The sequence below is a fragment of the Camarhynchus parvulus genome, chromosome Z (assembly GCF_901933205.1).
Source record: "Camarhynchus parvulus chromosome Z, STF_HiC, whole genome shotgun sequence".
In the NCBI taxonomy this organism is placed as follows: domain Eukaryota; kingdom Metazoa; phylum Chordata; class Aves; order Passeriformes; family Thraupidae; genus Camarhynchus; species Camarhynchus parvulus.
The window spans coordinates 41,173,418-41,198,493 of NC_044601.1; the positions used below are offsets into that span (position 1 = coordinate 41,173,418).

General features: G+C 38.1%; 1 protein-coding gene across 29 annotated transcripts in view; it reads left to right on the plus strand.

The window, feature by feature from the left end:
• PTPRD (protein tyrosine phosphatase receptor type D) overlaps positions 1-25,076 on the plus strand; it is a 1,161,500-nt gene that overhangs the window by 773,638 nt on the left and 362,786 nt on the right. Inside the window, exon 1 of one of the 29 annotated variants that reach the window (XM_030968020.1) lies at positions 22,087-23,194. The exons of 27 other annotated variants lie outside the window; for them this stretch is intronic. The gene's annotated coding sequence lies outside the window, so the exon portion shown is untranslated. Of the gene's footprint in view, positions 1-22,086; positions 23,195-25,076 lie in introns of those variants that run through there. One more of the 29 variants, XM_030968019.1, reaches the window with a different exon arrangement.

Below are 25,076 nucleotides of genomic sequence, written 5' to 3' on the forward strand. Positions count from 1 at the left end.
TATTTGAGGCTTCTGTAACTCATCACAGGATACTGAGGTGAACATGGATCATAGTATAGGAATGTTAGAAATAATACACACAGAATAGAAAGAAAACCAATATGAACTACCATATGTGCAAGGTAAATAGATACAGCATTTTTAGCGTAGTGTGTAGAGAAACTGTAATAATTGGGAAAGCTTGTTTTACTGTCAGGAATTAAAGAGCTGAATCTATGCAGCTTAAACAGGGAAATTAAAAATTGGTTTCTCTGTAGTTTGTATGTATGTAAGTGAAAATTTTTGATAATGCCAGTTTTCAAATCCCACAGTCTCAAAGCCATCAGACAATTTAGTTGGGAAATAGTAGGCCCATTTTAACAAGTAAGGCTAATGAGACACTAAAATTATTCTCTAAGAATATTGTGGATTCCCCATAGAGAAGGTTTTAAAATAAATATTAAAGCTTTTCCAAAAGGTGTGGTTTTGCAGTGCAAGAGACACAGCAATGGTTTGAGGATGGACTGGGGGAGAGAAATTGTGTAACCTCTGTTACTCAGTAAGTAAAAACAAATTATGAAAATGACAATTTCTGAAGTTTATGTAAAAGGATTGATAAATTGATTGTTCATAAGTGTTATAAGTCAGTAATTGTTCTGATATTTTAAAGAAGTGATATCTATAACTTTGTAAGACTGTTCAATTATGTATCTAAAATTTGATTTCACAATCCTATTTTAATACATCATAGACATATTAAACTGTAACAATGGAGTTTTCAGGCGTGCATACACAGAAAGTGAAGGGGTTTCTTTTACTACCATTTGTACTAACATTTAAGTTTGCTGCTTAAACAGAGACTTATTACATTGGAATTTTCCCACTTTTTACATTTTGTCACTTTTTCCTTCTTTCTACTTTTCTTTGCGTAAAGTTTTTTTTGAGGACAAATTTCTAATTTGGGTACATATTTTAAGAAGTGTACACCTATGTAAACCAAATTCTAATATTTACAGTAGTGCCTTCATCTGTTAAAACAAAAAACTCCCCATGCACTGCTCTGTCTTGAAACTGTTCAGGCCTAGCAGATGGGATTGATGAACTTTGCAAACATAGAACAATTTCCAATTGCTTAAGTCATTCCTCACCTGCTGGTTTTGCCTTAAGCATGTCATAGCCATCTACACTGAAGATAAAGTGCAGTTTCAAGGTGATTCTATCTGTACCAGGGTTTTCCTGAAAAAGATTTGGTATAAAGTCCTGATTTGTGCAGAGACTGACACCTCCGGCACCTTCTTCATATCTGCTCCTACTTTATCTTTTAACTCCATTACTTTTTATTTGTAAATAAGATAAATTCTTCCTGACTGGTTGGGAGATTTTGAGTTTGAACTCAAAGAAGGCAGTTTTTGAATCTGAGTATAAATCTTGGTGACCCTTACCTATAAAGAGTCTGGTAACTGTAAAGAGTTAACTGTAGTCTACAGTCAACAGAACAACATGTCACAAACTTCTTCAAATTCCAGTTTTTCAGAATTCAGAGTTGTCTTCTTTTAAATTAAACCAAAAATAAGTACATACATCCCTTGTCTAATTGGTTCATAACGCCTCCAGGAAGTCAGAGCACCTCTAGGAAGTTAATCATAACTGAGCTGGTTCTTGCCTTACTGGTTTAAAACCCCTAATTTATTCATGACAGCAGTCCTCCTTTCTCATATAGCCTTTTTCTAGGTTGTTTAAATCCCTCTTCTTTCAATACTAAGAAGACATTGCTAACTGTGAAGTCCAGTTATTAAATTCTGAGGCACAGTGTGATATCTCATTAGTCAGTGATGGGACTGTTTTAAACTCAGCAAGCAACTTAGATGCCTGTTACACCTTAAAACTACCACTTTTCATCATCTTCTCCAAAAACAGACTTCAAGGAACCATAAGGTTGTTTGTGTACACACTGTAATTATTTGCAGTGCATTTTATTAAATATTTGCCTGATCTGCCTCTTTAAAAGAAGTTACATTTATTTCAGAAATAAATAAAATAAAATAGGATCCATGTAATTTAAATATCTGTTCATTTTAATCTATCCAATAACAATTGAACAAGAAATTAATTGAGAATCATCCCAATTCTCAACACAGCAACAATTCAGACAGGATGACAGAAATAGGAAGTAACCAAAACAGAAACAGTAGAAAAGAAAAGTTTGGTTTATATTTTCAGTCACCTCAGATGGTTTTATGGAAATTATGTAAGAGTAAACTACAGGGGGCAGCAAATATTAATCAGATATCATACGGAAGCCAATGCATTGAAGCAAGACCCGGAAGTCCTCCTAGTGCACTTTGGTTCCTTGTCTCTTGTAGATTTTGGAGATTAATTTTCAAGACTTGTTACTAAATAACTGATTATATTTAGAAACTAGTCAAATTAATATGGTTTCTTTAGGCAATGAAGCAGCACTTGTCAGTGCATTGTTTTCAAAGCACTTTTTTGTCTAAAACCTCTGGGCATTCTCACTTAATTGTTTCCATTCTTCTCTTAAGAGCTGACTTTTTTCCCCCCCTTTTTTAATACTTCTGCATCCACAAAATTTTAAATAACCTACTGTTTTGCCAGAGCTCAAATTTATATACTGAAACAGTAAGTAAAGTCCAGACTATCTCTTACTTTCACAATATACTTTGTCCTCTTTAAATGCTCTTTTCCACAGAGACTTTTTTACCAACATGGATTATAAACTTATTATGAGCTTCCTGATTTAAAAATATATGACTGAAACTCAGACTATGGTGACTACATTGCAAGAAGAATTTGAATTCAGTAAATCTAGGAAGAGAGAGCTAAATTATTTTGATATATTTTAGCTTTACCTTTGTGCACTCAGTGATCCTTATAAATATGAAAACACAAGGCAAAATGCTAGGGGTTTTTTTGTGTATTTGTTTGTTTTGGGAGTTTTTGTTTGTTTGAGGTTTTGGGTTTTATTTTGTTTGTTTATTTGTTTGATTGAGTTTTGTGACAATTCTTGTATTCAGAAAATCCCTTCTTCAAAAGAAAAAAAAAAACCAAATGTAGTGGTTACATTTTTTTTAATCATAATATTGTGCTTCTGGACACTTGCTTCATGGTTACAGATACGCTTCCATTTTTACCTTTTTTTGTAGAACAGATTTTTCAAATGCTGGAGTATCCTACACATGTATCTTCTATGTGCCATAGTATTAGGAATTCTATTGCTATTCTTATAGTAATTTTATCCTATTTTGGATAATTTTAAGAATCCTTGACTTATTTTTAATTTAATCTAATCTTTTAAATGCACCTGTCAAACTATACTTTTGTGTCTTCTGTTCCCTCATGGAATTATATTTGTGAGTATCTAAAGAAAGCAATGATAATCACTGCTTATAGACATGCTACAACACAGAGACCTAAAAATATTCCAAGACATGAATCTTATCTTGCATTTCTCACAAATACAAGTACTTACCTTACAAATCCATCTGCAGATTGAAAATGCTGTCAACCACATCTGCATGGAACTCATCAATTAACTGCATATTCATCAACTAAATGCAAATCAATACACATACTTCCAGAGTTGTTCAAATATTTAAGAGAAAAATTAATCATCTTGTAAGGATCATGATTTATCATGGAATTCTGATGAGATTGTATGTCACATACACATATCCACATACATATGTTAGATGCAAACATATATAAATTTAAAAAAAGCCAAACATTCATCCACAGAAAAATTATGGAACTGATTAGGATGTTCCTAACACTATGCGTTCTCTTGAGCACTATGGGAATTGCATCTCTGGCACATAGCAGTTTAGCAGTAAGGAAGTGGTAGAAAAGCAGAATATCAGAGATTATCCTTGGACAAAGATGTTATCAAATGACAACCTGGAAGAATAAGAAAATATTCTCTTTGTTGGCCTAAGCTCACCAAGGCTTCATGTCAAGGAAGAAATTTCCTCCTACTAGGAAGAAAAAACTGTTCCACTTGGAAAAATAAACAGAGCAAAATGATACTTGAACAGATCTGACAAAGAGCAATATGCTTTGATTTAGGAAATCCAACTTTTCTGTATTTTTAGAAACTCACCGTTCTCTACCTCACTATTTTTATTCTGTTTTCAAGCTTAAATTTGCCTTGAGCATGTGTCATGAGTTTACAGAACACAGATGACAAATCAGGCATGACCTTTCAGTTTGGAAATTAACTTTATTGGTATTTGCACAGGTGGAAGTAGCACTATATCGGAAGCATAAAATCCCCACAGATGATGAGCATAATCTCCGTTAATGGTATGCCAAGGTTTTTTCTCAAAAAAATCACAACAAGTTAGAAATCACAGGATGCTTTTTAAAGTGTATCTTGTTAACACAGTTTTCTGTCTCTTGTAGTGGTTTGATGGGGGAAAAAGCTTGTTTGGTTGGTTGGTTTGGTTGTGGAATTTCAAATTTTTTTTTTGTCTGAGTTATTGTTTTCTCAAGTAATGTATTGAAGAAGGAACTTACTGGGTCATATCCTCACCATTCTGTAAGACAATAACTCATACACTTCACAAGAAACACATATGGCAGTGCTCCCAAGTATTTTGTTAATTTATATTTATTTATTTAAGATTATTTTAACACTACATATATAAAAGTTTCCCCCAAAAAATTGACTTCAGATTTTAGGAATTTCAGGACGTGTTTATGAACTAGAAGACATATTATACTTTTCAAAATATTTTCATAATGCTCCTAATGCTCTAAAAGTTTTTGCTGTTTCTGAACATGAACTTTTCAATATAACACGGCATACATACAGAAAATATTTTTTTCAGTAGATATATCAGCACATACAGCTAGCAGAAGTTAATGTAATGAAGAAATCTCTAACAAACTAATTCTTACCAAAACAGACTGAAAACAGTTCTGATTTTCATTTCAATTTAAAAATAAACAGGCCTTAGCAACTGGACTTTTCCCCCTTGAATATAAGAGAAGTTCGGCTGGCTTCAAATAAACCACTAACATTTGTTTATAAATAAAAAAGTTGTTTGTTTGTTTGTTTGTTTGTGGGTTTTTATGATGTGGCTAGTTTTGGAGTCGATTAAACCCAGCTATACACCAATGGCATCTCCAAGGAAATATCAGAGCCATAGCTTCCATTAATAACTAAAATTGTGAGATATTGTGACCCCCCCTCTGGATATGGGAGACTTAGGAAAGTGCCAGGAACTTTTAATTTGCTTTCTTGTACAAAAATCACAGAAAATAAACTTTTTTGAACCCAAAGCCACTCCAATTCATGGAGAACAGGTGGTAAACCACTCTGGTTTTAAGACCTTAAATTCTTAGTCCTCCTTTTGACTGTGGCTGGATTTATGGAGAAACATAAACTCTGAGAGAGTGCAGGCTTACTATGACTTTCAAGAGCAGAAAGACTGACTTATACGTAGGAAACATTCTGTAGAATAACTTTATCTTATGACTGATAATTATATCTTATAATTATAGGTCATACGATAATATAATGTCTTATGACTGATAATTGCAATTTGGAACACTTAAAACTGTCAAATTGAAATAAAAAACAACAAAACCAGAAACAAACAAGGAAATGATTAAACCAAATCCAAGCCCAAACAAAATCTAGTGCAATAAACAGATAACTTATTAACAAAAAAGCAGATAATGTAGTTCAAAATATGTGTGACAGAAAGTCATGCCTAAAAAGTAAACAAAAAGTTAATACACTGAATTTTGATTCAAGTTTGTCTTTATGATTACAAATTTCCAAATACTGTGTTTAAAAAAAAAGGCCTGTAAAAACCCCTGCACCTTTTCTTACATTTCTTAAGCATCTAGTGTATCCTTGGCAAATGGGTGGATTCAGACAAACTGATTTTCCTAACATGAACAAACTGACCTTTAATTCCCACTTATATTTTGCTATTTGCATGCTCTTTACATACATTTGCATCACCTCTTCATTAATTCTGTTCTCTAACAATTGTAAAAATTTCTGATTTTTCATATTGGTATGTTCAAAAATTTTACTGCTGTCACATCATGAACCTTCTATTTTCTTGCTGAGCTCTTCAAATGCCAACAATTGTCTTACTCTGTGTTAAGGGTGCCTATCTGGTTACACCAGTTTGAAACAAACTGTTTTTAAGGGGCAGAACTTTGTTTCTTTCAAGTGTTCTGACTATGCAGTTGCGAATTCATTGCTGTTGGTAAGATGAAGCTGACATATGCAAGAATCACACCTGATTTTACTTCAAAGGAATGACTTTTAACTGTCAAAATTAGGGAAGAACTGGATTTCATCTCTCTATTGGAATACTACATATCTGTAATAAGCCTAACAACACGATATTTGTAAGTTCCTGTCCAGAACCACAGGAACACAGACACTCTCTGTATTGCTTCAGAGAATCATTTTTCTGATCCTTCATTCTTGAGCTGCCCAAGAAAGTAGATTCTGTCCTTGGATTTTCATATCAATCTTTTTTTTTTCGAATTGCATTGTGCCAACCTGCTGGTGTCACAGAAATCTGGATGTCTTTAAACTGATTGTTCTGATCTTTGCTTGTAACTATTCATTCCTGCTTGAAAGATAATTCTTGATATTGATGACCCAGTTAGAATATGAAGAAATTTCTTTGAATAACACTAAGATTGACAGTGGTCCAGTGGTATTAAAAAAAAAAAGCAGCAACATTAATTGGTTAATCCAAACAAACTAGCATCTTCCACTCCCATAATTACATTTGTGACTGGAAATCATAGTGCTTGAAGTACTTCCTCAGGATGACTGCAGTCTCTGATTAGGCCTATTACACAGACCTTCATTCCTTGAACAGAGTAAATGACAATAAGAGAAAGTTGTCATCCTTCAAAATGAGAAACAATAGTTGTACAGACATATTTATACCTGTATTTCTCAGAGACTTGCTAGAAGCAGAAGAGAAATACTAAATAATTCTGCCTTCTCTTCAGGACTGTGTATGCTTATGATTCAAAATCTTTTTTAAATTTTCTACAACAACTACTGATGCAGCAATACATATTTTTCTTTTATTTCAGTCTTTCCTTCATCCCCATTTTCTTTGATTACACAGATAGAGCCCAGATATTTCCAGCTTTCTGCTCCAAATTCAACTCTATGCGGACATTCACATTAAATTTTTCCATCAAAAAATTATGGTTTGGCAATTAGAAGCAACTAAATTGTTTCTCTTGCCTGTAATGAGGGACAAAAGCTAGGTATATTGACACAGTAAGTATACTGATGTAAATAATTTTGAGATGACTGTATTTTAACTAAAGCTTTTGGCATAACAGAATTGCACAAAATAAAATTTCTTCTTCAAGAAGAGCTGAACAAAATATACCCTTGTCACTTGCACTAATTCCTACAGTGAACAAAGAATTCATGGCAGAGTTCAGACATTGTCAGAGTAAATTTTATTGTCAGCTTTTTTTCTGTACTTCATATCTCTTTTTTTTCTACCAGAAGGTATCAATGCTTTCTGCAAGCACAAGGCATCACTCAAGGAAATTGTCCAGACACTAGAGTAATCATAGCACACCAAACTTTTATGCTTCAACACAGGTTTTGCAGGACCTGACAAAGAAAAAACTGACATTTCTCTGATTTACCTAGAGCACACTTTAAATATGCTCATTCATTTGTTGAATAATTTGGATAAATGGCAAATGAGATGTACATCTAGAAAGGCCATTTGAGACAGGGAGATAATTTAACAACTGCACAGTACTGGTAAAGATAAGATAGTAGTTCTTCAATAAGCAGTTCTTTAGGGTACAAAATATTTCATTCCACATTTTTCTGTGTTTTAAGGAAGGGCAGACATTTTAGGAGTGCTGTCCTGTTGCTAAAAGGCCACTATTAGCAGCAGGTTTCTTTACAGAATAAATCCTTACATAACAACAAGTAGGTAGTGTAAGCAAATGCCCCCTCTCTATCACATAAATATTGTTCTCTCCTGTACTTATAAAATTTTCTCCTCTTCTGTACTTGCAAACTGATTACTCATAGATACCCTGAGGTATCTAATACATGATCAAATAGGAACTTTGACTATGTTGTTGTACTTTCTTCAGGATACTTTTAATCACAGAATTGTAGAATGGTTAAGGCTGGGAGATACCTCTAGAGGTGACCCTGCTCTAGAGGTGACCCTTCTCTGCTCAAGGAGGGTCATCTATTGCTGAATTGAATCACCTAAGTTATAATCTCTCCTAGAAGACCTCTACATCAAGGGAGACCTTGCACTACAATAGCTGGGTGCCCTAAGCTTCTAAGAACCCAAAATAACTTCTGCTTATGGAAGACTTGACATAACATGAATATGCCTGCCTCTTGCTGATGTAATTCAGGTAGATTGATCAATAAACTCCATTAATGTTTCTTTCTGTGCTTATAATTTACTTACAGTAGATATATGCTATGTAATGGGAAAAGGCAAGATGCCATGGAATGCAATGGTTTAGACTTGTCAGTATTAGTGCTACTTTGGACACTTACATGGAACTTTAACTGTAAGAGTAGTTTTTGCACAGCTAAGATATTGCTTAATATTAATCACAGTTTTAACAGAATTAATTGGAATTTGATTGCACTTTGTACCATACCATTACATCATAAGAGAGAAAATACAGCTAATGGATATCTACTGATCACCTTAGCAGGAGGAAAAATGAAACTGTAAAGAGAACTGACTGGAGAAATTCCTGATATACATTTCATTTCTGAAGCATTTTGTATGAGTAACTGAAAAATCCTATTACCATTAGCTCTCAGCCAGATAGCCTAAAAGGCAGACTAAATCACAGATTATTCTGAAATATGGATTTCTTACCACTTTATAAATTGTAGAGCTGTGAGGGTTGAAGAATTTCCTTTAATTAAGGGTGCCTCCTACATCCTTCCTCTACCCACAACACCTCAACTCTAATATAGTTTGGAACACAAAAGCAAAAGAAATTTCCATTCTAGATTCTGAAAACACAGGTCTTCAAAGAGGTTTGTTTGAACACATAGTTATAATCTTCCCTCTAATTGAGATCTTCAATTTTTGTTCATAATTAACTATTTTGCCTACTTTAGAGATAATTCAGGTATCTAAGAAAGTTAAGGTAAATAGTGCTATTCTGATATTTTAGCTCACTCCAGGTAAAGCGCTTTTAAAAAGTCTGGTCAGTCTAGACAGAGACCTGTGCTTATTTCCAAAATTTATAGGGTAAGAACATCTAAAAAACTTTGAGATCAGACTGATGATAGTATTGAATATAATTTTAATTGCTTTCTTATGTGGTATTATATGCTACTTTATTTTGTAATCATACAATAGCACATTTCAACAAAAGGGCAATGAGCTTGTTAATTTTATAAAGGAAATGCTTATGAACCTTTTTTTAAATAAATCAGTAGATGCAAGAATTCATTATATGGTTTAGCATGCATGGTGGTGTTCAGTCAAAGTTTGGACTTGATGATCTTGGTGATGATGAATTCACTTTTGCAATCTTAATGATTCTATGATTCAATGAATTTCATTATTGTCATGAAATTATTATGACATAACAATAACTATATATAATAATTTATATATAACTTATTTCACTTATCAGTCATAAATAAGCAATTTAACTCTTAAGTTTCTAAACTAGATTACTATATCATAAAGTGAAAAAAGTATACATTAAGATACAATATTACCACATTTTATGTGTGTAATATGATCCAACAAAATATATGGGATCATTTACAGTGGTCACAAAGAAATTTTCATGCAGAATTAGGCTAAGAGCTCTGTTTTTCCAAATTTTTAGTGAAGTATGAAAACAAAGAGTCCTGGACTACCTTGTTGTTTGGAGATTTGGAGTCTCTAAAGATATTTTAATGAGCTATCTATAGCACAAATGAATTTACTTATGTTAATCATGCTTGGACCTCTGAAACAGAGACAAAATTTGCATTATTCATTTTTCTCTTGATTTGGTAATTACAAGTAACTATTATATATATCCAGAAAACATATTTGCAGAAACACAGTTTTGAACTGGACTGTGTTAAGATGGTAGTTATACCCATTTTGTTTTGATATTAACTTCTGGGCAAGAACAGCTATTTATTAATTTGTCATTGCTTTATTTTTGTTTTTTCCAATCAATAAGCAGCACACAATATACAAGTTATGTTTGCAAGTGACTTTCCTCAATTTAAATAGATACTATTTATTAACATAAAATGTTAAACTAGTGAATGCATCATGCCTATGGGCTCTGTCAATAGCAGAAAATGAAATCTTTAACCAGGACAACTGACAAAACTCCTGAGAAGACACTGTAGTTCTATTACTATCCTTGAACACTCACTGCAAAGAGAGACTAAAATTAGAATTTGCGAATGCAAAACCAATCCCCTATTTAAAGTTTTCCTCTTCAAAGATTTAACCTTTTTCTTGGCTTTTAAATGCACTAGGAATTTTCTGAATGTAGTCTGTTATGTTGGCTAGCCAGACCCCATGAATTTCCCAGAGCCCTCTGATTTCCACTGTGGCTTTATGCAGAGTTGAATCACACTGCTGTATCATAACAAGAAGAAAACAATTTATATAGAGGAAAGGGGAGTGGATACTATGTAAGTAATGAGGAGATGGAAATTGCCAAGGTTTTAGCAGCTAGCTCAGGGAATATCATCTCCTAGTGTTTCTTTAGATGTTTTTCACATGGTGACAGTCTTTTGGATATTTTTGAAATAAATCCAATTCTTATAAAAATATACTTTTCATAGGCCTTTTTTAAAAGTTTCAGCAGATTAATTCAGTCTTTAGAGGGAAATGTAACTACACTTTTTACGTCTCATTTTCTGCAAACACTTATCCAAGTACATTAAATAGAAGAATCACCTCATTTAGTATAGTATGAATATAAGAGCATGCTCACAATTAAGCTGTATGTAGGCACTGGCATCAGTCTTTGTCCATATAACCTATTTGGCACATATTACATGGATTTACAGTATCACATATGATACCAAAAAACACAGGGAGAGGTACAAAACTGCATGATCAGCTACATATTTAAACCGGGTATTTCCACTGTCTATGCACAAGTGAGTAAAAAAATATTCCATTTTGAGTTCTCTGAAACTCTTTTTACTACTGTTTTCTTCAGTTTTGGATACTAGAACGAAATGATATAGCAAGTACACAGGTTGCAATGTACAGCCTTTCATAACCTCACTGGGGAAGTACATTCTGATACCCACAAGGTACAAGGCCCTTGTAAATAACAAAAAGCACAGACGATTAACATAGGCCAATCTGAATTGTTAGGTAAAAAGTAAAAAAGTAAAGTAAACACAGACAGAAGTTAAAGACAAACCAAATGCGGGACTGAAGCAGAAATGTAGGCCATTCTCACATGATTAGTCAACTTTCTTTTGTGAAACTTGTCTCATAAATATTTAGCAGAGTCACACACAAGTTTAACAAGAGTAAGTGATGGATTCTGCACCTTGGATGGGACAACCTTGGTTGAGTGAATAGACTGGGGAAAGAGAAGCTGGAGAGCAGCGCTGCAAAAAGAGACCTGGGGATCATGGTCTGTAGCAAGTAGAACCCAAATCAGCAGTGCCCTGGCAGCCAGGAGGGCCAACCATGTCCTGGGGAGCACCAGGGACAGCATCACCAGCCAGGCAAGGGAGGGGATTGTCCTGCTCTGCTCTGAGCTGGGACAGCCTCACCTCGAGTGCTGGGGGCTGGTTTGGGTGCTACAAAATTAGAGAGCATCTAAAGGAGGGCCACAAGGGTCATGAAGGGCCTGGAAAGGAAACTGTATGAGGAGTGGCTGAGGTCACTTGAGGTCTCCTCATCCTAGAGGACACTGACTTCATTGAGGTCCTCAATGTCCTTGTTGGGAAGTGAAGAGGCAGACACTGATCTCCTCACTCTTGTGGCCAATGACAGGACTCAAGGAAACAGCTTGAAGATGAGTCAGTAGACATTTGAGTCAGATAATAGAAAAAAGTTTTTCACCCGGAGAGTGATTGGGCACTGGAACCAGCTCCCCAGGGAAGTGGTCCCAGCACCAGCCTGACAGAGTTCAAGCAGCATTTGGACAAAGCTCTCGGACACATGTGACTCTTGGGGATGGTGCTGTACAGTCCACCAGAGATGGACTCAGAGATCCCAATGGGTCCCTTCCAACTCAGTGTATTCTATGGTACTATAATTCTGTGACTTATTTGGTGGCTTACTACATCATATGATTCTAGTAAGTGAAAACAATGTTTGAAATGCCCTTTTATGTTCAGAATTCTTCCTTTTGGTTTATTCTTCTTTGAAATGACATGATCAGTCATAAATATATCTCAGTTGTTGCAGTTAGGTATATCCACAAGCTTCCCATCACTTAGGCGTACTGGAGTAGGAGGAGGAGGAGGCATGTCTTACCACCTTATGACCTTACCAATCTCTACAACTACCTGAAGGGAGGTTGCAGCCAGGCAGGGGTCAATCTCCTCTCCCAGCAACAGGACAAGATGATACAGTCTTATGCTGTTCCAGGGGACATTTAAGCTGGACATTAGGAAGAAGTTTTTCACACAGGGGGTGATTGGGGATTAGAATGGGCTGCCCAGGGAGGTGGTGGAATCACCATCCATGGAGATGTTTAAGAAAAGACTGGATGTGGTACTTGGTGCTATGGTTTAGTTGACAAGGTGGTGTTAGGTCATGACTTGGATGATTTCAAAGGTCTTTTCCAACTTAGTTGATACTGGGATTCTGTCTCTTTCTGCTGAAGGCATGTTTTCGTTATTCTGCTTAGTAACAGCAAAATAAAGAGGCTAAAATATTTGCTAGGCTTTGATGAACAGCATCCTGGTAGCACTGAACAAAGGACCAATTACAGTGGTGTTTATACGCCTTGGTAACTGACACTGGGATGATGAGCCAGTAGAAATATCTACAAACATTTTTTCTTTTGTTTTTTTCTTCATTAGTGTTTTTCTAAATACAGCCTTGCTGTTCTTTCTGCCTGTTGCTACCAAGTAAACGAATAATTTTTGCTGAACAAAAAACATTCAAGTTGAAGCTTTATTGTTATTTTAACTAGAAAACCAATTTTCTTTCCCTGATTTCTTCTTATTGAAATAATACAGAAAATAATTTCAAAACTAGCACTGTCTTGTGTCCAGAAAACAAGTAACAAACCCTTTTTAAAAATTCTACGTGAAGGTGTCCCAACTAAAAGTACTTTATCCCATCACAAGTTTGTCCTGTTCTTTTCTATACCCTCTTTAGAAAAGGGCCCTTGTGTTTGTGCGTGTGTGTATGCATCTGCATAAAGAAAGAATTCATGTGATGGAATGAGATAGTGATTTACCTCTTGATAGCAAACTTTAGTGTTTCAGATCATATTGATAGTACTCAGTACATTGTTGAATGTGATGATAGCATAATTACAGGAAGAAACCTTCATCATCACTGTTATCACTGCCTTTTGCCACCTTGGGAATCAGCATGCAAAGAAAAAAGATTACAGTATTCTTTCAAGCTACACCTTTTAAATAGTCTCTGCTCAAGTGAGTCCACAAAACCAACTGCTGCTTGCTGCAGAGTCTGTAGGGACAAACTATTATAAATGCCCTGAGATTTGGCATGTTATTTACACAGAATTAGACAAATCCTGAGATTTCTACCTCCTTAATTATGTGAAAAGATGGGACAATTATATCAGTGCCATTAGAATTAATCTTTCTGATCTCAAGATCATTGCTGTTCTTGAAAGGACAGGTAATGACATCTACTACTGCTCCTGAAGGCCCCCTATATGACATATTTGTGACCTATTTGTTAGTCAGAAACAGATTAAGACCCTTTTCTTTCCTTTGATGTTCCACATCCTCAAAATCTTTAAGAAAAGCAGCTTTCAAATTTTAGCTATAAGTCACCTCCTTCTGAGATCATTTTTACACCTTGCAGAACCAAAATGTATTGGACCTAGGCAGGGAGAAGTGGAGAAATGCATAACCAACCAAGCATTTAGAAACTGAATGCTGTATCTAGAAGAAATATTCAGTGGGATATCCTGTGTTCAGAACTGCTCCCTGCCTCAGTGCCTCCAGCTTCTGAAGGATATTCTCTGGAAGAGTGTACATACTGGATGCAATAAAATAATATATAACTGTTGTACAGTACTTTGCTGCAGCCTCCTCAATGTGTTGAGCAAGAATTTACTGACCTGTCTGGGATATCAAAAAATACAGATTAGGAAATATCATGTACTTCCCCTGTTCCCCATTATATACATAAGCACAAGTGTACTTCTGGAATGGAAAGTGGAAAGATTTGGAGCTAGAAAAGGCTCATGACAGAAGCATTTAAGAGAGAGACTAAGGTAGATATGAAAAGAAAAGGAAATGCATGAAAGAGCAAACAAATGAAAGGGTAACCCAGGGTTTTGTAGTGCTGGGGAAGCCAACATTTGAGAAAACATAAGTTTAAAGAAGAGAAAGTACAGTCACTTGCCAGAGAGAAGGGAGGCATTAGGAAATGAAAGAAGTAGATGATTCTAAAAAGACACTGTATGGGATTGGTTTCAAGAGAATGTAAAGCTTCACTGGGAGCCAAGAAACATTTATTTTGCAAAATCAGATTTCACAGACACAAATATAGAGAAGGGATGTAAAGAAAGTCTGAAGAAGTCTTCTATTTACTTTTTTTTTAAGCATACATACCTGCAACCTGAATATGCAGAACCTACTTGAAATTAAAAACATGAAACATGTTGCTATCATTCCACAAACACTATAGTTGAATTTTATTGCCCCTATTGTGTCCTTTTTGCCTTCTCAGAGAAGGAACCAAATGAGAAAACACCAGCAAAATCTTACCATGTGAGTTTGATTGCCACCAGTTCATGTTTGTGCTAGCTTGTACCTATTAAAAAAATACATAGAGGTCATTGAAATATATTTGCATCAAAGAAAAAGGTGTCTGCTGAAGTTTATAATGAATGGGTTGTCATTTTTATAACAGGACTTTGAAAATCTTTTTTTCTGTTGTTGAGAAAAACCCCTTGTGACTAATAAGTGATTTCCCTCACAGGGTTAGTCTAATGCATGAAAGAGCTTTTCAACATTGAAAGAAAAAGGACTTGGCATCTAAGCTTGTTAATAATCTGGATTCAATACAACAGATTTAATCTTTCCATTCCTTTTTCGCAAATAGGTTATTTGGCTAAAATATAGATTTTTTTTTCTCATGGTCCTAATTTCTGTTTTAATTGAATTGCTGAGAATGAAAATGATTAGAGAATGCTGTGTGGTGAACAGATTTGTTTGGATAATGTGGTTTTAACACCTCTTGTTCTGCCCAAAATACACAGTCTTCCATAAAAGGATGTGGTAATGCATAGCTTCTATACCACAGTCTGTAAGAGTAAATGTTCACTGGCCTTGCATTTAGTGATTAATAAAAGGGATGGAAGGAAACATAAACTGAAACAATGAAATGGTAATATAAACAGAATTATTATAAGGAAAATATTTTTACTGTTCCAGTGAAAATTCAGTAATTTGTTTACATAAGTGAGTCAAAATTATAATGTAAAAATGTTTCCTTCTGATATCAGAATTCACGGAATTTGAAATATTTTATATTTAAAATTGAAAATAAGGTGAATACAATGCTTATGAAAAGTAGTCAATTAATAAGACTCAGACTTCAGACTAATACTAAATACTTCAGGATGTTTTATCTAGATTGACCTGCCATTAAACTTGCAGCTTCCTCCAGAGCAACTGCATTAAGAAATGAGAGAATAATTTGATTTTCCTTAAATTCCTTTACTTAAACATAATTATAAAATATGACACAACTTTTTGTAATGGAGACACTAGTCATATTTATATATATATATATATATATATATATATATATATATATATACTTTTCTATATTTTTAATTGAGAAACACATTATCTGAAGTTAATGGGAGTTATGTTGAGGGTAAAAATTACTGTCTTTGTATTCAGATCAGAATTGAACAGATTCAATGAAAGTTTAAACTTGGCCATCCAAGTTTACTCAAAGCCAAGACAGAGCATGGCAGGTTCTTCTCTAGCAAAAAAATATCCTTCTTTTAGTACTATAGATATTTATCTATGCTGGTTTTGAAATATTTATGGGCCCACAGCAATAGCAACATTCAAATATTAACTGTAAGGTACTTTAAGAGAGAGATGCTGAAAAAAAATTTATATTTTCATTTTCCCTTTTCACATTCTATCTTCTGAGAGTTGTAATCCAGCATTCTGCTGGGACAATACATTTCTTGCCTCCCAGTCCTTGTCTATGCCCCTTGATTTACCAGTACAAAGGAGACAACATGAGAGGAATCGAGAAAGACTCTCCCCTTCAGATGACTGAATAGCTTCTCCCAAAACACCCCTATATTCAAGAAGCAAAAGGTTCACGTTTGGGAAATAAACTAAGACTTTTAATTTTCCTCCCTCTACCCCCTTTTCAGTGCCCTGACAGCACAGCACTGCCATATAAGATGTGTCTGGAATCTCCTTGATGTTTTGCAGGAGGGAACATTCAGATTAATGAGATTTCGCTTCAACCAGCTGTTGTTAGTTTGTGAGATCCTCAGTTTTGTAGGAAGCATTTCTGGATACTTTTTCTATCAAAGAAGCTGTCTAAACTGACCAGCAGTGAGTGTCTTAGAAACTAGAAGTCAGTGTTCAAGTCAAAGATTAACAAATCTTCAATTTCTGTAAAGCAGTTATGGTATTAATATCTTCCTCTTGTTCCTGAGTTTTAAAGTATGTGAATTCTGCTACTTATCAGTATTTACATCAAGAAGTGTATCAAGATTTAGATCAAGCAGTGTTATACAGACAGACATCTCTGACCTATGGGTGCAAAATTGTGTCGTTAGTCTCTCTAGTGGATGTTGAAGAACCATTAAATAATCACACACACTAAGTAATGAATGAGGTCTAATTTTTGGTTTATTGTTGCAAAAGATTCAAACTAACAAGCTATCATTTGGCTATTAGTTTTCCTTTACTGGATTCCATTTTCCTCTGCTGAAATTAGAGAATATTTCTGACATTCTAGACCTAGCTCTCTTCTGCTGTCCTTGAAATGTAGTGGTACCTTCTACATTTTGAATCCAGAAGAAAAAAAAAGAACAAAAAACTCAGTCTACTGCACCATATTCAAAATGACGACAAATCTTGAAATAGACCTCATGCACCTGTGTGCATACATACATTTTATATGTGTGTGTATATATATACTGAGGGGGGGAGGGGGAGAGGGGCATGATTTTCAAAAACAATACCACCACACTGTGTTCTGTATTCTAAGTATTTTCTTTCTGAATAGTTAGCAGAGTTCTCACGCCATCTGAGATACTCCAAATAGTACAGAAATAAAAGACAAAGCTGCCTCCTCTATCTACAAATCTTATTTACAGCTTTCCCCTTTCCCTACACAAGCTGCTGTTTATTTTCAGTTTGTGGCACACACTCTAGTGCTCTTTGACAAAGCTAATCCTGCTTCATCATCTCCAAGCCCCTGGAGATTTTCATTTGGTCTATGATTAATTACCTGCCTCTTGCTCTTTCCACTTAAAAAAAAACCCAAAAAAACAAAAAGCCCCCAAAACCCAACCAAAAAAGCCCCAAATAGCTAGTACAGCAAGTTCTTCCCTGACAAGCAGAAACAATTAAGCCTAATTTGCTTTGAGTTAATGTGCTACATCACCTTATCCCACCACAATGCTATTTTGGGTCTATGGTAGACCTATGGTTTAGGTCTGTCGTTCAGTCACACCAATTAATAAGCTGGGATAAGTGTGAGAACCAGCCTGCTCATCTCCCTCATCTTTGTAACATCTATTTCCACAGAGGAAAAATTAGAACAGGGCTTAAGAGCTGTAGAATAAGAGACCTGAATGCTTTGCAATGGACTTGAAATGTGCTGGCACATGCAGAAGTTGTTTGGGTACCAGGTGGATCGCACAAGTGTATAAAGCCTCATTTCCTTCAGACAGCATGGAAGAAAATAGCAGATGCGGCAAAAATGATCATAAAGAGCTGCACTGAAAATCACCTTTCTCTCCATACCTTTGTCTCCAACTACTGAAGTTTTGTAAGTTAGATACGTAGGAATCAAAAATGTTTACAAAATAAAGACAACAACTGCCAGTGTCAAGTTAGATACTAAATCAGCACTTAAAAGATGTGTACACAAACTGAATTAGCAGAATAAATTTTTGCATATAGGCAACATGTGTTTACTTGTCTAGAAGTGTTTTATTAACCTTAAAAATAGGAACTTAAAGTGTCTGCCCTCTAAACATGAGAATTTTCAAATATCAGCACAGCAACTCAGAACATTTCTCATAATCATTTCGTAAGCCTGTGCCTAAAATATGTATTAATACAGTTTTGTGACAAATCACCTGTTAGATTTCAGCTGACAGCTTGCCATACGTTAATCATAAATAACTAAAATACGGCTATAGTAACGTATTACAGAAAAAAAGGGAGAGACTATAGAGAAACCTTTCTGATACACCTCACCTACTCCCCCTCTCCTTCCTGATTTTGCTGTGTACTGACCCAATGGCCACTGGTTCCAGTTGTTAATGGAATATCCTACTGTGTTAAAGAGCTTTGTGGGATGCTATTTATCAGGAATGCAAGCAACAATACAAGGCAGAACAGATGAAAGGAAAATAACACTCCCCACTATGAACAGAGTACTATTTAATACATTAAATTAATGAGCCTGAGACATGAAGGCCTATGGTTGGCCTTTTGAAGAGCAATGGTAGAAGTTACTCAAGAGTATGGTCACAGGTAAGTATTCAGATGAACAGCAGGCAACTAATTTTGCTTTCTCCTTTGCTACAATTTTTGAGATTTAAACCTGCACTCATAGCTTGCATTTCACATAAGATTTTCACTGCTGGTGTGCAGCCTCCATGAGAAGACTGAAAACAGCTGCATGAGCAGGAAGAATGAGAATTAAACAGTTAATCTGGAATGACATGAGAAAGATGTATATTTTTTGAAAACTTCAGAGGGAATACATGATACTTATTTCAAAATTAAAAAAAATCTTCCTTTCACCTCAAAATCCCAGCAAAAACCAAAAAAAACCTCACCAATATTTCTATTTTCCAACTCTAGTTTAAGTACTATCTTAGAGATCATTAAGTGTTTTACATGAAACATTTCAAACTTTAAAGAGTGTGTAGATGTATTTCTAATTCAGGGCTGTACTAGACATAGAGTAATGTAGTGCTCGAATATTGGCAGAAATAGAACAGCAGTATAGAATGCTGTATTCGAATTTTTTTAAGTTTGGAGGGAAAAAAAATCTACCTTAATGAGTAGATTGTAACATATGAATTAACCCTCTTGTTTTATTTGCTCTTAGAAGGAAAGGAATGTTAAAGGAGTATTAATAACCACATATATAGGTTAATGCATGGGTATGTGTACACTACTATCTTAAATACAAAATTTATGCTACTGATAACAGAAGTTGATATGCAATACATCAGCAGAAATATACAGTGTTTTAATGGTTCTTCATTAATTTAGGGTAGTTTCTTATATGTTTTTTTTCTTTAGCATCACTAGAAAACATAATCTTTTAAATAATGAGATCTGGTTTAAATATTTCTATGAAAAGAAATGTCTTTATTCCTAATATGATGCATTTATTACTGACTGACTGAACTACAGGAAGAGCTACATAACCTGCTTATGACGCTAAAAAAAAAAAAAAAAAAAAGGCTAAATGTAGTCCTCAAACCTCACATCCATGTTGTGATACCATGTTAAAAATATAAAATGCATGAGTTTATTGCTCAACTCTTCAATGTCATGCAAGCATCACAGCATGAAGGGCACTAAAACAGCTAAGTTACTCATAAGAACTTCTAGGACACAACATTAAAAACTAAAATATCTACTTAGTGTTGCCATTTCAAAGCAAAATGTAGCCTTGAAGCCATTTCAGTCCAGGGGGCAAAGGGGATGATTTAAGTCTTGCTTTCTTTACCAACATTTATTGCAAAAAAGACAAAGTAGCATTTTGCCCAGCTTTTGATTTGTGTTGTACTTTGAAGACACTGTTGCTTGTCGAAAACCTAGTCTTTTACGGAATAGTTAGTTCTTTTTGACAAGATAAAAAGTAATCATCTGTGCCACATTTCATATATTTACCTTTTCATACAAAGTAATTATTGTTCAAGGTTACTTGGTGTTTTGAAAGATACTATTTGGAAAGCATTACTGTTCTTTTAAGTGTGAGATTATTTGGGCGACCATTTTTCATGGTGTAACTGGCAGCATCAAAAGAAGACAGCAATTTATAGGACTTGTGGAGAACAAAGTTTATTTTCACTTTTGTCAGCCTTCATGCTGGCAGCACTAGCTTCCAGAGGATGACAGAAAACACCCAAATCATTCTCCTCTGCAGAAAAGGAGCAATGACCTGCAATGAGCGTAGCAGGTGCCAACAAGCACTGCTGCGGGATCCGGTGGACCGCGACAAGATGGGGCTGCGGCCAGTCCGGGCGGAACCCGGGACAAGAGGCACCGCTGCGGCCAGTCCGTGTGGAACCCGGGACAAGAGGCACCGCTGCGGCCAGTCCGGGTGGAACCCGGGACAAGAGGCACCGCTGCGGCCAGTCCGGGTGGAACCCGGGACAAGAGGTATCACTGTGGCCAGCAGTGCACTCGGAGCCTCACTCCACCACTTCTGTTCCAGGAAAGCCAACTTTTCCAGCATCGGTGCTCACGGGCTCCCAACACCGTAATGCTCGACCAGCACCTACTGCGTTCATAGTGACACTCTACCCCCCTTTTTACACAGCGTGAACGCTTTCACGGGGGGTGTATCTTCCAGGCTCCCAAAGAAGACGCCTAGAAGTATACAATGAGGTTTCCAAAGCACTCTTCACCTAAATCCTACTGTTCCCACCTACGTTCCTTCTCTGCAGAGGACTGGACCAAAGATTAAGAAGAGCCGGGATGGACCCTGTTCTAGCCCAATGTTAAGCCACCGACTGTGCCAAGCAACACGTGGTGCCACTCAGCATGGAACCTGACCATCCTCCAGGAAAAAAATCTGGGATTTGCCATACACAAAGACGACTGCTACTAAAATACCGCTCTGCCACACTGTCGCTCTGGGACGCCTCTCGCGGACCGGCAGGTCTGGCACAACCCCCGTCGGTTTGACCATCTGCCCGCGGAGGCGCACAGAAGTTGGGCGCGGGTAGCGGGGCGCGGAGAAGTTCCGCGGGGCCGGCCGCCGCTCCGCCGCTCTGCCCCCCGCCCTCTCCCGCCGGCCCGCTCCGAGTGACGTCACCGCCCCGCCCCCCGCGCCCGGCGGCGCGCGGGTGTGCGTGCGGCGCGCGGCTCCGGAGCTCGGCCGGCGCGCGGCCCGGGATGGGGCGGGCGCTGCCCGGGTCGCCGCTCCGCACCCCCCCCCCCCACCCTGCCCGCACAGGCACGGACAGCGGCAGCGGTCTCTCCCCGACTCTTAGGGCCGTACGAATACTGTGATCCATACAGCGTAAGAGGATTAAAAAAGAATAATCACAAAAACCCACAACCCAACAAAAAAAGCAAAAGCGCACGCACACACACGCGCAAACAGACATCCAACCCAAAGCCCACAACAAACCCACGAAACGGGAGAGCGTCGTCTCTACCGGTGTCCCCACGGCGTCCCCCTTCTTCCCCAGAGGAGCGAAGCGGAGTGGTGGGGGAGGGTTTTTCACGTTTCGACTCTCGGGGACGGTTTCTGGGATTTTTTTTCCCGTGTCTGCCCTCACCACCCCGCCCGCCCTGTGCCCTCTTCTCTCGCTTTTGTTTGCACTGCACTTTTTGTAGCAAGGGAGGCGGGAGAGTGGGTGGGAGACCTCGCTTTTATTTGTAGCAAAAGAATCGGTTAGAAAAGACGAAGGAAGAAAAGAAAAGGAGGAAGGAAAGAAGGAAAAAAAAAGAGTGAAGGGGGAAGGAAGAAGGAGAGAGAGGGAGAGAGCGAGAGAGAGGGAGGAGGAGGAGGAGGAGGGGAAACGGAGCAGCTAGCTGGGGAACAGAGAGCGCGCCCGGGAGCAGCAGCAGCCGCCGCAGGAAGGAGAAGAGAAGAGCAGAGCGGAGCAGAGCAGCGCGGAGGAGAGGCGGCGCTGGCAAGAGGAGGCAGGCGGGGACCTGGCTCTTCTGGATGCTGGATTTTCGGACTCTCGTTGACTCTTTCCTGCTCCCCGGCGCCGCACTGTGAGAGACACGCACGAGCGTCAAGCAGCAGCGGCGGAGCTTCGCTCGTAGCTGCTGCTCCTGCTGCTGCAGCGGGGCTCGGATTAAATTGGCCGCCCCGGAGCCGACCGGGAGCAGCGGGAGGAGGTGGCGGCGGCGGGAAGCAGCGGCAGGCGGGCGGGCAGCGGCGAAGGCTGCTGCTGGGACCGGGGGAGCCAGCATGACCAGGTAACTGCCCCGCTCCTGACCCATTTTTCCTCCGCCGCCGCTCCCTCTTTGCCGCCTCTTTAGGCGCGCTTGTGTGTGTGAGCCCAGAAGTGTGCGTGTGTGTGTGTGTGTGTGCGCGCAGCCCGCACACATGTCCCTCACACACAACTCTACCGTGGGTGCCCCAGGGCTTCCCCCCGGCAGCTTCCAGCCCTCTCCCCGCTCTTCCCCGCCGGGTCTCAGCCTGGCGGCGAGGCCTGTTCGGGGAGCGAGGGGAGCTGCGGTACGGGGACGGGGGATGGGGCAGGGAGAGGGCGATTGATGGATCGGAGTCGACGTTTCCACTGAGTGCCGCTGTGCGCGGGCAGGGAGAGGGGAGTACGGTAATTACACACTGTCTGTTTGCTTTGGCGAACGAATTATTAATATTAATTATTTTGTTTATTCTAACGGGTTCGGAGATGGGGGAAGGTAGCAGGGTGAGAGACCAGGCGTCTGTCGCTGGAGAAGGGACTTGAGGGTGAGCGGCCAGTAGGGACCCCGGGCGCCCGTCCGAGCACGGCTCCCTCCTCCTTCTCCTCCTCCTCCTCCTTCTCCTCGTTCTCCTCCTCCTGCTGTCTCTCGGCGGAGCGGGGAGGCACGGAGATGCGAAGATTTTCACAGGTTAGGCTTTTAATTTCTTTGTTTACTCTCGCGAAGACACTTGAAAGGAAGCACATCGGGCTGGAAACTCAGTTTTCCGAGCGCTTGCAAAGGGGTTCTTGAATTTGTTCAGCAAACTTAGCAGCACCCTCTGCGCCGTCTGCCCATGCAAGGAGGCACTCCTTACTGCTGCAACCGGGCTCTCCCAGACTGTTGTTTTCTTAAACAGTTGTTTTCTTGCACGGAATACCCTGTTTTGCCTATTATCTGTCCCCTCAGTTCTGGACAGAACGGTATTCTTTCAATTTTAAGTGTTTACCACTCAGCTTTGCATGTATGGCTTTTGAACGCCTGCTTCTCCTTGTTACTCCTCCAGAACTGCTGTCATGCGTATTTTATTCTTTTGCCTGGCCTTTGTACAATTACTTCCTCGTGTAAGGATGGCAGCTTCTCTGCCGTGATTTCGATGTCCATATCCCCAGTTCTGACACACGTAGAAGGGTTAATTTATGTACAAAGAATAGTTAGGGTTTTCTGTGTTCCTTCACTTGTCGCCTGAGATGGCGTTACATTGGGGATAAGTCTGTAGATGCTGATTACTTTCGAGTTTCCTATTTACAGAGTATTTGTGATGACACTTGTATTCTCTTAAACTTAGGATTAATGTGGGAAGCTATGATTGTCTTCTCAGCCTTTCAGAGATCGCTTCCAACATACCTTTTGTTCAAGCACAAGCAACTTCTCTGTAATGTTGGGACATTACTGGGAATTTCGATACAGAGATGGAAAAATGTATGTATCATATTTTTCCTTCTTCTGGTATCTGCTAGTGGTTTGAAATGTTGTAACAGTCAATACTTTCTTTTCTTGCTGTAAAAGTGTATAGTAAATGACATCATTTTCTCCTGGGCTGGGAGCAACGAATCCTACAATTCTTGTTATGAATGGAGCAACTCTGAAGAAAAAAAAAAGATTCTCCTCTGTCCAAAATACGATCATATGTACTTGCTTCTTACTGTAGATGGCAATTTTTTGATTGCCTCTTTAAATTGCCTCTCATGAGATGAGCTATTACTGCTTTTTTAATGTGTGAAATTGACAAACTGGTCAGTTTAATAAATTCAGCTGTCAAATTTCGCTCAGTCAAAATTGCTAAAAGCTGTAAATATACTGGCAAGGGATTTTTAAGATACCGAGTGTTACACAGAAAGAATGGATTTAATGAGATACTTTTTACATGAGTAGTTTTCCAATTTTAGTTTTGTCACTTGTCTTAATATGGTGGGGTATATTTAGATATCTTTCAACGCAAAAATGATGTGTAGCTTTTCTGTATCCACTTAAAGCAGTAAAAAGCAGTAAAAGCTTTGTCTTAGTAGAAGTCTTCTACTCTTAAGAAGATGCTAAGAAATTCATTATGGTTTGTGTGTGCTATGACAAGGAGTGGTAAGGCATGGTAAGGAAAATGGTACCTCACTATTTCTAGATTTCAGGAATTTGTCTTAGGACCTGCTTTTAGACCCATCAGTCATACTACTTTTAAAATGAGCGCTAAAGAATAATGTGAATAAGCATTGTGCTGTGATGGTTATGTAACTCAAACCACCAGCAGTCAGCAAACTCAATGGGTGTTAGGAAATCAGTGCCTAACCTTAGGAGAGGGTGTGCAAGAATCTACTTGGGGATGTGGTAAAGATCCAAGTATCTGGAGATTTAAGTCTGGTTAGCGATTCACCTTTCATTTTTAACATTGCCTTTTGCTTCTGCGTTTGAGGAATGCAGGGACCAAAACTACACAAGCTGAAGAGCAGGAATTCCCCTTCATCTGCTGCTGTGTATACTGAGCCACTAGGGGCCTGTATAAACTGCTCTCGTAGAGCAGATACCAGTGCAGGGCATATGC